This window comes from Peromyscus maniculatus, chromosome 5 (assembly GCF_049852395.1).
Source record: "Peromyscus maniculatus bairdii isolate BWxNUB_F1_BW_parent chromosome 5, HU_Pman_BW_mat_3.1, whole genome shotgun sequence".
Lineage (NCBI taxonomy): Eukaryota > Metazoa > Chordata > Mammalia > Rodentia > Cricetidae > Peromyscus > Peromyscus maniculatus.
In genome coordinates, this window is record NC_134856.1 from 95,430,475 (window position 1) to 95,443,627 (window position 13,153).

Genomic DNA, 13,153 nt, shown 5'->3' on the forward strand with positions numbered 1-13,153 from the left:
ACTAGTGTACTCAACTCCCTCTCTCCCTCCCCCCCCCCACACACACACACAAGAAAAGAGAGAGAAAGAGCTAACTGCTCCAGAGGAGAACAAAGCACAGCATCACTAAGAATATACCCTATCCAAGGACCGCAAGGACTCCATCCAGAGCTTAGAATTTCCAACCGCCACATAAATTGATCAGGGGAAAATTCCACATGGTTACAAGGAATTCTATCAGCAGATAACTGCCATCAAAGCAGGCACCGAACTGGCACAGAGCATTTCAGCTGCTCACCCCCTGGCCCCACATAAATGAACTCTGAAAAGGTAGCTGTTGACCACTCTCTGACTCCTCAAGGGAGGACTCACAGCAAAACAGAGCTGTCCCATACTGCATACCCGAAGCAGGGTGAGTCTACAATCCTGGATTGGATCCAGGTCCTTATAAACACTCGCAAAATAGAAAGTATGTAACTGCTTACAGAAGGCAAGTCATCTGTCAGCTTGTTAAAAAACATGTACCCAAATCTTCACTTCATAAAAAGGAGACACTGCCCAGGCTCTGTAACTTCTGCAGCAGCGATGAGATGGCGTAAGAATGAATGTTGCCTCGCACTGCAGGTGTGCATGAAAATGAGTGCTTCATGCATGAACTGCATAACTTGAGGGCCTCCCCTATTAAACCCACATAAAGAACCGTAGGGAAAGCAGGGTCCAATTTAACGCTCTTTACATATAGAAAGAACTCCCAGAGAGACCAACAAGCCCTCAGCCCACACACATCTACTTTTCCAGGCACTTAGTGGGCTAACCTTGTGGTGCTGGGAATTTGGAAGCTCTGGGGATTCCAGGAGAGTCCACTGGGACTGGCAACTCTTACTGATGGAACATCTATCACTAACTTTTTTTTTTAACTGGGGACTCATGAAGTAGGGATTTTGATTCCACCAAGACAATAGAGCAATGCACAAAAGCAATACCAAAAAATTAAAATAAAAGTGCCTTTTCCAGGCTGGTAGGATGACTCTAACAGTAAAATGCTTGATATGCAAGTATGAGGACCCAAGCATGGCCTTCATGGGTGTGGTGATGTATGACTATAACCTCAGTGCTGGGGAGGCAGAGACAGGAGGATTCCTGGGGCTTTCTGGCCAGCCAGCCTAGCCTGATGGCTAATGAGAGACCCTGTCTTAAAAGACAAGATGAGGGACACCTGGGAACAGCCCCTATTGATCAATGACCTCCATACTCATATGTGCACCTACACACAGAGAGACAGAGACAGAGACAGAGAGAGAAGGCAAGTTTACAGTATCAACACTAAAACTTAATTTCCACACCATAAGCAATACCTAACGTTTAGCCGGTGAAAGACTCCTCCCACTTGACCTTTGTAGTGGTCATGTGGGGGAGCCACATAGTCACAGGCTAGAGAACAGACTCTGGCATACATAGGTTTTGAGTCTTGGTTCAAATTAGCAAGTTGAATGCTTTAAATTCTCTTTGAAATTCTCTATGAAAATGGAGTGATAACTATCTATACATTACAGAGAGCTGTTATTCGAAAGTGTCTCCCAAGGGCCCATAGGATAGAGGCTTATTCTTCACAGTAGAGCTACTAGAAGGTGGTAGAGCCTTTAAGAGGTGAGAGGTCTCCGGTCATTGGGAGTATACTCCTGAAGAGAAATATAGGACAGTGACCTGTGGTAGAATATTGTTTTAAGGTGTGTTACTTTTGTTTATGTTGCATTTGTTTGACTCTGTGAAGATGTGTTACTGTGCCTGTCTAAAACACCTGATGGTCTGATAAAGAGCTGAACAGAGCCGGGCGGCGGTGGTGGCACACGCCTTTAATCCCAGCACTCGGGAGGCAGAGCCAGGCGGATCTCTGTGAGTTCGAGGCCAGCCTGGGCTACCAAGTGAGCTCCAGGAAAGGCGCAAAGCTACACAGAGAAACCCTGTCTCGAAAAAAAAAAAAAAAAAAAAAAAAAAAAAAAAAAAAAAAAGCTGAACGGACAATAGCAAGGCAGGAGAGAGAAATAGGCAGGGCTGGCAGGCAGAGAGAATATATAGAAGCAGAAATCTGGGAGGAGATGAAGAAGTAGCCAGAGTAGGAGGACCCAGGGGCCAGCCACAGAGTAAGATTTACAGAAGCAAAAGAATGGGAAAAGCCCAGAGGCAAAAGACAGATGGGATGATTTAAGTTAAAGAAAGTTGGCAATAAACAAGTCAAGCTAAGGCTGGGCATTCATAATTAAGAAGAAACCTCCGTGTGTGAGTTATCTGGGAGCTGGGTGGTGGGCCCCCCAAAAGAATAAAACAAACAACAATACTGGCCATCTTCCCATGCCCCCATGTTGGTCATGAACTGAGGAGTTTTGCTCTGCCATGTACTCCAAACCTGGTGTGCCATCTGGCCATGGGTCCAAAACATCAGTTCATTTAGCATAGACTGAAATCTCTAAAACTACAAACCCAAATAAGCCCTCTCCTTTATCAGCAAGTTTTCTCACATACTTTGTTACAATGAAGGAAAACACAGCCTTATATGAGTGTGGGACTACAGGAGCCAAAAAAAACAGCTACACAGTTTCAAAGTTTGTCCAGCCTTGCCCACCCTTCCTACCCAGGCTCTATGCTGCAACTAGGTTCATCTACCTTGAGACTGTTGACTTTCCTGTTTAAAGTCAGGAACAACCTAAAATAGAATCCCTGTTTGTTTTCTCAACACCAACCATACACAGTAAAAAAAAAAAAAAAAAAATCCTAGAAATTATATACTTTAATATCAGAAGTCATAATTATATCACCACCATTCTCACCTGCAATATCTATAGATATTGTTTTGAGGTGCTGTCAAACTCATTGAGCCAGATACATGATTTCCACAATTCTTTTGCTTGAAATACCAAAATGTGTGGTAGATCATTTAAAAAAAACCTCCCTTGCTTTCCATGAAATGACAGGTTCACTTCCTTCATTTATTTTGTTAATAAACTGTAACTGTTTTATTGTTACTATTAAATTATTATTGAAATTTTCAAAAGAAAATTCCTTAAACAGACACTCAGCTCCAGGATAAAACCCACATTCTTTGAATTCAGACTTAACTTTAATGTGCTGCAAAGACCTTCTCTATAAATCCTCTAGATCCCAAAACTACTATTGCAGTGTACAGCAGGGGGATGGGAGAAATGGGTTGTCAGGGGGCTGGAGAGGTGGCTCAGCGGTTAAGAGCTCTTATTGCTCTCGAGGAGGACCTGAGTTCAGATCCCAGCATTCGTGCATTCACAACCACCTGTAACTCCAGCTCCAGGGATCAGATACCCTCTTCTGGCCTCCAGGGGCACTGCACTTATAAAGATAAGTGGCACACATAAAGATAAGAAGGTGACAGTGAATGTGTACACTCACAAGCACACACACACACACAAATTAATTAAGTAAATCTAAAAAAAATAAAAGAAATTCTCAGGTGAATATGCCACATTCTTCTGGTGTACCTGTAGCAACAACTAGTAAATATTTTTATATTAAAATGCTCTGCTATCCATGGAACAAGAAGGCCAAAACCCCTTCCAGTTCTTTTTTTTTTTAAGATTTATTTATTGTTATTTTATGTGTATGCCTACATGTGTGTATGTGCACCATGTGTGCCTGGTAGCCTCAAAGGCTTGAAGAGGGCATTGGATCCCCTGGAACCGGAGCGACCATGTCGGTGCTGGGAATTGAACCCAGGTCCTCTACAAGAACAAGTGCTTTTAACTGCTGAGCCAAATATCCAGCCCCCTTTCCAATTCTTTTTAACATTAAATGTAGGTCAATAAATGTACTTTGTGTTTATTGCAAGCCATGTGAATGCTGACAGTCCAAAAAGGCTCTTGAACTCTCTCCTTTCGTGCTGCCAATTGTCACATTAATGGAAAAACTCAGGACACCAGCTCCCTAGTGCCACCTGGTCACAGCTCACAGCCATCCCCATCTCTGATGCAAGGATGGAAGGATTTCCAGTACCTGTCTCTCATTCAGCCTCTCTGCCCATCCACTGACTGTCAGGAAGTCCCTTGCCCAGTGGGAAATAGAATGTCCTACCAGACAACAGACCTCAAAGGCTGAACACTTTCCCACCACGAGTCACACCTGCTATGTTGTACTGCTGTGACCAAACATCTGGAAAGACACAACTTAGAGAGAAAGGGTTTGTTCTGGTTCACTGTTTCATCATGTCAGACGAGCAAGGGGAAAACATTAAAAGACAGGGTGAAGGGATAAAGGGAAATGTCTATTAAAGTCACACATTGCACTTTGGATATTAAGATTTTAAGAAAACGAGTCATAGGCTTGGGAAATGGTTCAATCAGTAGTGTGTTGCCTTCCAAGAATGAGGAGCTGAGTTCAAGCTCCAGAAGCCATATTTTAAGCCATGCTTGTAATCCCAGTACTGGTGAAAATGGAGACAGGTAGATTGTTGGGTGTCCCGAGACAGCTAATGAGAGACCTTGTCTCAAAAACAATGTGGAATAAGGCACAGTGGGGCACTACTTTAGTCCTAGCACTAATGAGGAAAAGCCAGGTGGACCTTTATGAGTCTAAAGCCCTCCTGGTCCACATAGTGAGTTCCAGGCTATGGAGGGCTACATAGTGAGACTCTGTCTCAAAAAACAAAAACAAGCAACAACAAGATGGATAGTACTGAAGGAACAACACTCAGGGTTGTCCTCTGACCTCTAATGTACATGTACCCAATGTGCACAAGCACATAAACCCGCACAAACAGGAACACACGAGAGAGAGAGAGAGAGAGAGAGAGAGAGAGAGAGAGAGAGAGAGAGAGAGAGAGAGAGAGAGAGAGAACCTAATAAAATTCAAAGGTAGGGAAAACCAGTGTAATGATTAAAAATCATTAAGACAAATTCCTTGAGAAATGGCACAATGAAATTGGCTGAAGGAAACAACCTTGAAAATAAAACATCATAATAAAAAGTCTGAGCTCTTGCCTAATACTACATAGAAGGCAAAAAGTAGGCTTCACCAAAACTCTAAAAGAAACCATTCATTGCTGGTAACTCAGTGCCTCACTTGAGTTTAAACATTCGTGAGAGGCATCTGTACCCCTGGTGGATATCTTCAAACGTTTCCCTTGAAAAATACTTCTCCCCAGAGCTAAATGTTACATAAACACGCCTGATTCTCACAGATTCCTTTTGTCATCCGAGTAACAGGCATTAATAATTGAATCCGGTATGAAGGTCCTCTCTGTACGCATAGCATGAGCCATAAATGTCTCATTTGCTGTCCCTAGTTTGAAATTAATTAATTATACTAGGTATCAGTAATGTTAAAAAAATCATTAAATTTGTAAAGAAGCAAGTTTATGTATCAGAAAACATACAAAATAATAACCCTTCTAAAATCACGCCCTCAGACCTCTGCATCTGCTCTGGAGTGATTTGCTGTAGTGAGGGACAGTATCTCACCATCACTGGCCCAGCCAGCTCATCAGGAGACAGTATCTCCTTGCTCCTAGAAAAGGCAACTTCTCCTGGAGTTGCTATCATTATGCCAAACATGACATAATCCAGAACACTTTGCTCTATATGACATCTCTGTTGTGTGTGGGGATTTTTCTCAACTCACTTACCTAAGAGCAGAGTGAAAGAAAATGTCACTTAAAGGCCATGGTATAGGAAAAGCTAGACAGTAGCCAGAAGTTTGCTTTGTACCTAAAAATTCAGAGAGTACAATTAAAGAAACAACTTAATGCTCAAAGTAAAAATGAATTATGAGAACAAGAACACATTCACATATTTAGTCAGATTGCAATAGAGAAATGTGGTTGTTTGAATGTAACTGGCCCCCATAATCTCATAGGGAATGGCACTATTGGGTGGTGTGGCTTTGTTGGGGTAGGTATGGCCTTGTTGGAGGAAGTGTGTCACTGTGAGGGTGGGCTTTGAGATCTCCTTTGCTCAAGCTTAGCTCAGTGTGACACTCAGGCTGCTTCCTGTTGCCTGAAGATCAAGATGTAGAAATCTCAGTTCCTTTTCTTGTACCACATCTGCCTACACACTGCATGTCCCACCATGATGATAATGGACTAAACCTCTGAACTGTAAGCCACCCAATTAAATGTTTTCTTTTATAAGAGTTGCCATGCTCATGGTGTCTCTTCACAGCAATAGGAGGCCTAACTGAAACAGGCAAGGACCTTCCTCTTTAAACATTCCAATACAAAAAGATAAAGTGAGCACAGTAACAAGAAAACACACAGGGTGGAGGGGACAGATTAGCAAATTGGAAACGTTCCTTAATCCCCAAGAAGAGACAAATGTACCAGGAATGGTGCTGTATACCTATAATTCCAGCATTTGGAAGGCTGAAGCAGGAGGATTGCTATGAGTTTAAGGCCAGTATGGGATACCATACAGTATCAGGCCAGCTAGGGATACACAGCAAGATCTTGTCTCAAAACAGAATAAATATGAGTCTGAATTTGAAGAGGAGGAAGAAAAGGAAGGAATGGTGGGAGGAGGGGAAGGAGGGAGAAAGGGAGGGAGACTTAAGGGGTAGGAAAAAGAGAAGGAGAAAAGGAAGGAAAAAGAAAAGAAGAAAGAGAAACAGCGGCAATATACATGCATACAACAGTGGAAATGTAAAAGGGACGGAGAAGTCACCCAGCACAATCCTGTCCATCAGAAGTTTCAACAGCATATATAAATGCAACAGTTCCACCTCTTCTCTTCTTTTGTTTTTGTTTTTGTTTTTGTTTTTTGAGACAGGGTTTCTCTGTGTAGCTTTGTGCCTTTCCTGGAACTGCCTCTGTAACCCAGGCTGGCCTTGAATTCACAGAGATCCGCCTGGCTCTGCCTCCGGAGTGCTGGGATTAAAGGCGTGCACCACCACCACTGCCTGGCTTCAACTATTCTTGAGCCATAGTAAGGATGTGTGACCTGTAAAAACAATAATTTTACAATGGAATAAACTTCCTCACCCATTGACAAGTGAGGACCAGCTAATGGCCCTGTCTCTGCAGCCATATGGTTTATTGTAACCACCACACTGCATAAGCTAATTTCCAAGAAATGTTTTTAAAAGATAAGGAGGGGGGCTGGGGTACAGCGCAGTAACAGATCAAGTGTTTCTCACATGCTACTCCCTGAATTCAGGCCCTAGGACACTCTCGGAAGTTTCTTTCTCTGAGGAAAATGACCCCAGAAGGAACATCAGTATTATTGGCTGAGACTGGCTCAAAAAAAAGATAACTTGTTAGTCAAAAAAATTCAATTCAAATTGGAGACATATATCCATGAGTTCGTGGATCTTGACTTTAGTCACGCGCTCACTGTACAGTGTGATTGATGACACCACAGCTCTGTAGACTACAATATGGTGTGCATTCATCACACTGTCAAGGAAAAACGATGTGCAGACATAGCCACAGGTTGGCTGGTTTGTATTTTAGGTCCAGAAAAAAAAGAACAAGGAGACAGGGTGCTGCACACAGGATGTAAACTGAGGAGAGCTGGGTCAGGAAGACTTGCCACAATGAGCTGCTACTAGGTTTGTGGAAGACTCAGAATAAATCCATGTCATCCAAATTGATAATCCGGATTACTTCGATTTCTGACAAGGTCTTGGTGAAACTTCCTCTGTGAACAGAAACAAGATTGTACCAGAATTCATACAAAAACACAAACTAACTACAATGGCATGGTGATTTTTGAAAAGGAGGAATCAGAAATTAGAACTCAAGTTGATGTCCAGACTCATCACTGGTGGGCACCTGACACACAGAGGCTTGGAATCCAGAAATGGCCCCACAGAAGTAAGCCAAATGATTTCTTTAAGTACAAATGCAACCCAATAGAGGAATGATAGCCTTTTCAACAAATGCTGCTGGAGCAACTGGAGATCAGTTAGCTAAATAAATAAATAAATAAATAAATAAATAAATAAATAAATAAATAAATGATTGCATCACACCTGTATAAAAGTGACAGAGCGTGTCACAGATTCTGATGTGAAGCTTAACACTACCAAACCTTTAAAAGAAAACAAAGGAGAGCAGATTCAGGGTCAGGGGCTCGAGGAAGACTTCTTTGACATGAGGCAAAAGGCACAACCCTCAAAAGAAGTATATTCATTAACAGTACTTTACCAAATGAAAAACTTTGATTCTGCAAATAGGTCCACTAAGAGGGAAAAGCAAATGAGCTATGGACTAGGAGAAAATGTTTGTGTAAGTCACCCAGCCGATGAAAGACTCATCTGAAATAGATGAAGAACTCTTTAAACAACAGGATAGGCCAGAGAGATGGTTCAGCAATTAAGAGATCAGACTGTTCTTACAAAGGCCTTGAATTCAGTTTCCCAGAACCCATGTCAGGTGGCTCACAACATCTGCTATTCCAGTTCCAGGGGATCTGACATCCTCTTCTGGCCCCCACCCACCTGTACACACAGACACAAACATTACACATATTTTTTTTAATCAACTGGAAAGAAAAAGAAGGGAAGAGAGAAGGGAAGGGGAGAAATATTTCAAAGCCGGCAAAAGACATGACCCAAAACAACTGCACAGATGGCAATAAGCACACAAAAATACGCAAACGTGTTCAGCATCACCAGCCCTTAGACAAATGCAAATTAACAGCATGATGAGGTATCATTGCACACCCAGTAACATGGCTAAACTTTTAAAACAGTAACAATCCCAAAGGCTGGTAATGATGTAAACAAACTGCATACAACACACAAGGCTGGTGGCCATGTTTCATGGGCAGACATTCTGCAAACTGACTTACCAAGCATATCTTTAAAAATCCTAAAAGAATACTTACAAAATAACCTACCAAACATCCCCCCCCAAGCATTTATCCCAGAGAAATACAAATCATTCCCAGCACTGGAGATGGAGCTCAGTTGGTAAAGTGCTTGCTTGGTGAAGACCTGAGTTCAATCCCTAGAACCCACATAAAAATTCAGGTCACTGTTAGGAAATATTACCTTAAGTAGGCAAAGATGTGTTACATTTGTTTATGATGCATTTGTTTAACTATGTGAAGATATGTTACATTTGTTTATGCTGCATTTGTTTAACAATGTTAAGATGTGTTACATTTGTTAATGTTGCATTTGTTTAATTATGTAAAAGATGTGTTGTTGTTTCACCTTGCCTGCCTAAAGCACCTGATTGGTCTAATAAAAAAAAGCTGAATGGCCAGTAGCTAGGCAGTAGAGGGATAGGTGGGGCTGGTGGGCAGAGAGAATAATAGGAAGAAGAGAGGATGATAGGAGAGAGAAAGAGGAGATGCCTGGGGCCAGCCAGGCAGCCAGCCACCAGCCAGCCAGCCGGACATGGAGTCGGACATACAGAGTGAAAGAAAGATAAAAAGCCCCAAGGTAAAATGTAGATGGAGACAAACTGATTAAAATAGTTATAAGAGCCAGTGGGAGCCGGGCGGTGGTGCAGCACGCCTTTAATCCCAGCACTCGGGAGGCAGAGCCAGGTGGATCGCTGTGAGTTCGAGGCCAGCCTGGGCTACCAAGTGAGCTCCAGGAAAGGCGCAAAGCTACGCAGAGAAACCCTGTCTCAAAAAACCAAAAAAAAAAAAAAAAAGAAAGAAAAAAGAGCCAGTGGGACAAGCATAAGATAAGGCCGAGCATGCGTAACTAATAGCCAGTCTAATAACTAATAACATTGTGGCTTGGGGCATGGCAGTCCAAGAAGGCCTGCTGCAGGTCACAGTGTGGGTCACAGTTGTAATATCATAATTACACTTGCAATCCAAGCACTGAGGAGTCAGAAACAGGAGATTCCCTGGGCCTCACTGGCCAGCCAGTCTAGCATATTAGGTGAGTTCCAGGGTGGTGAGAGACCCTCAAAAACAAGATGGACAGTGCCTGGAAATAACACCCAAGTTTGACCTCTGGCCCCCACAAACAAATGCATGCACACCTGCACATACATACATGTATCCACTTGCATAAATACAAACACACCAAAACCAATAAAAGGTTAAAAGTAAGCACAGGCACAGCTGTGCTGACCCTCAAAATCTAGCATCCAATGGAGGACTTGGCTTCTTAGTTATAATAAAGCTGGTACTGAGAACACCATCCCAAGGCATTCTGAATACAACTATAAAACTAGATGAAACAGAAGATTATCTGAAGATACTGGGAACTGACTGCATCACAGGACAGAATGCTCCTCTTACACAGAATGTCTCCCAGTAGAGCAGAGAAATATGGCTACAACATCCTAACGGAGATGTTCACATTCCCAGAAAGAGTCTGATGGGACCCAAGTATTGTTGTAAGACTCATTTATTTTGTTTGATCAGCACTTGCCTGTACATATGCATGTTTACTGTGTGTATGCAATGCCCTCAGAGGCCAGAATAGGGGACAGGTGCCCCTGGAATTGGAGTTACAGACTGTTGTCAGTCACCCAGTGGGTGCTGGGCTTTAAGCCTGGGTCCTCTACAAAAGCAAGTGCTCTTAACCACTGAGCCACCTCTCCAGCCCAGGTATTTATAAGACCTAAAAGGAGGCTTGCCTTTGAGGAACTTAGTCTGGATAAGGGAGGGGAGTAGCATTAAAACATGAGATGCTAACAGCACAGAGAGAGGGGATAAATATATAATTACTACTAAATGTGGATATGAGTAAATTAAGGGGACATATGACCATTTCTGGTGTAAACACTAAAACAACAGTAGAAAAATCTTATTTGCAAAAAAAAAAAATCTTATAAGCAAATAAAAATACTTGACTAATTTCAAAGAAAGCAAAATGAAAAAGCAAAGAAGTGCAAAAAGCTCCCACTCTTAGTCTGTTCCGGCTGCTATAACAAAACACCACAGCCCAGGTGCCTAAAAACAACAGGAGTTTGTTGCTCCCTCCCTGTTCAGGAAGCAGACAGTCGGGACTGGTTACAGCCTAGTGGGGTTGTGGTGAGGGGTCCTCCACAGACCTGCAGACAGCCGCCTTTCCATTAGCACGCTCACCCAGTAGTTAGAACGTGGGCGGGAGCACTCTCTGGGACCTCTATCAAGAGGGCTAAACCCATTCATAAAAACTACACACACACACACACACACACACACACACCGTGACCCACTTGCCTACCAGAGGCCCTGCTGTCTGACCCTGACACTGTGGGGTCAGGATCTTGATAAATGAATGTGAGAAAAACACATTCATTCAGTCCTCTGTTTTAAGCCAGCACAAAGTGAGAGAACAGGCTTAAATCCACATATTTTTAAGCTACATATGCACAGGGCAAGATTCTCAAAATCAAACAGAATCTGAGACAAAAACAACAGAGAACTACTTGGAAAAGCACAGATCATCTCAAACAAAATGAACCACTTCTTTTTCCTGAAATTGAAGCATGAGGAAAAATATCAAAGATCTACTACTGTGTCTTCTAGTTAACATTTTCTGAAGCCACAGGAAATGTGATGAGAACAAGACATGGAAGCTGAAGAGCAAGCTTAAGTGGACACTGTGGGACCAGCATTGGGGTCGTGAGCAGCCAGTGCTCTTAACCACTGAGCACAACTTTTAAATAATATCATTTGCATTAACATCAATAAACATCAAGTACCTAAGGGTAAATCTTTCTACCAAAAAAAAATGTGATAAACCTTACAGGAAAAAAAATGTATAATGCTGAGAGAAAAGTAAAGACATCTAATTATAAAAAGGACACGCTGTTGTAGAATATTATCTTAAGGTGTGTTGCTTTTGTTTATGTTGCATTTGTTTAACTCTGTGAAGCTGTGTTACTTTGCCTGTCTAAAACACCTGATGGTCTAATAAAGAATTGAAGAGCCAATAGCAAGGCAGGAGAAAGGACAGGCAGGGCTGGCAGGCAGAGAGAATATATAGAAGCAGAAATCTGGGAGGAGAAGAGGCAGCCAGAGAAGGAGGACTCCAGGAGTCAGCCACCAGGCTTCACAACCAGCCACAGAGTAAGAGTAATATTTAAAGAAGTAAGAGAATGGGAAAAGGCAAGAGGTAGATGGGAAGATTTAAAGTTAAGGAAAACTGGCAAGAAACAAGCCAAGCTAAGTCCAGGCATTCATAATTAAGAAAAAGCCTCTATATGTGATTTATTTGGGAGCTGGGTGTCGGGCCCCCAAAGGAGCAAAAACAACAACAACAGCACACTGTGTTCACAGTTGGTATGGTAGTTTCAATAGATATAGCCCCCATATCATGTCTTTGAATGCTTGGCAAATAGAAAATGGTACAATTAGGAGATATGGCCTTGTTAGAATAGGTGTGGCATTGTTGGAGGAAGTGTGTCACTGTGGGGGCAGGCTTTGAGGTCCCTTATGCTCAAGCTATGCCCAGTGTGGCTCACAGTCTCCTTCTGCTACCTGTAGATCAAGGTGCAGAACTCTCAGCTCCTTCTCTAGCACCATGTCTGCGGGCATGCCGCCATGTGTCCTGCCATGATGATAATGAACTAAACCTCTGAAACTGTAAACCACCCCCAACTAAATGTTTTCCTTTATAAGAGTTGCTGTGCTCATGGTATCTCTTCACAGCAATAAAAACCTAAGTCAGAAGTTGGTACCAGGGACTGGGTTATTGCTGTGCTAGGCTGGACTATGCTATTGTTTAGAGGAATATGAACCTTGGCACTATGAATTAGAAAAGCAGCTGAATGCTTTAAGTGCTGCTTAATGGACCATATTCGTAGGAACATGGAAGACAGTGGTGCTGAGAATTACTTGAACTGTGGGGGCCTGGATCAAGAGGTTTGGGAGAAGAATGTTAATATGTAGCTGAGAAACTGTTCTTGTGATATTTCGGTGAAGAATGTGGCTGGTTTTTGCCCTTGTCTGAAGAGTCTGCCTGAGGCTAAAGTGAAGAAATTGGCAGAGGAAATCTCAAAACAGCCTCATTTAGACTGTTTTGTGGTTACCAGTGGTCACTCTTATGGTGAAATATAATGAAAAGGAGCAAGCTGAGCAAGTAAAAATACAAAATGTACAGATTGAGGAGAAAGGGGGGACCAGGAAGCAGAATGGAGCTAGATCTGCGTTCAAGGAGATAAACAGACCAAAGAAATGACTGATGTTAAATGGAATAAAGGGAGTGGTGACCTCAGGGCAAAACCCCATCCAGCTAAGTTTCCAACTTGTAAAAAGGA

General features: G+C 42.5%; 1 protein-coding gene across 1 annotated transcript in view; it reads right to left on the minus strand.

The window, feature by feature from the left end:
* Nucleotides 1-13,153, minus strand: part of Ryr2 (ryanodine receptor 2) — a 581,527-nt gene that overhangs the window by 547,858 nt on the left and 20,516 nt on the right. The window lies entirely within an intron of this gene.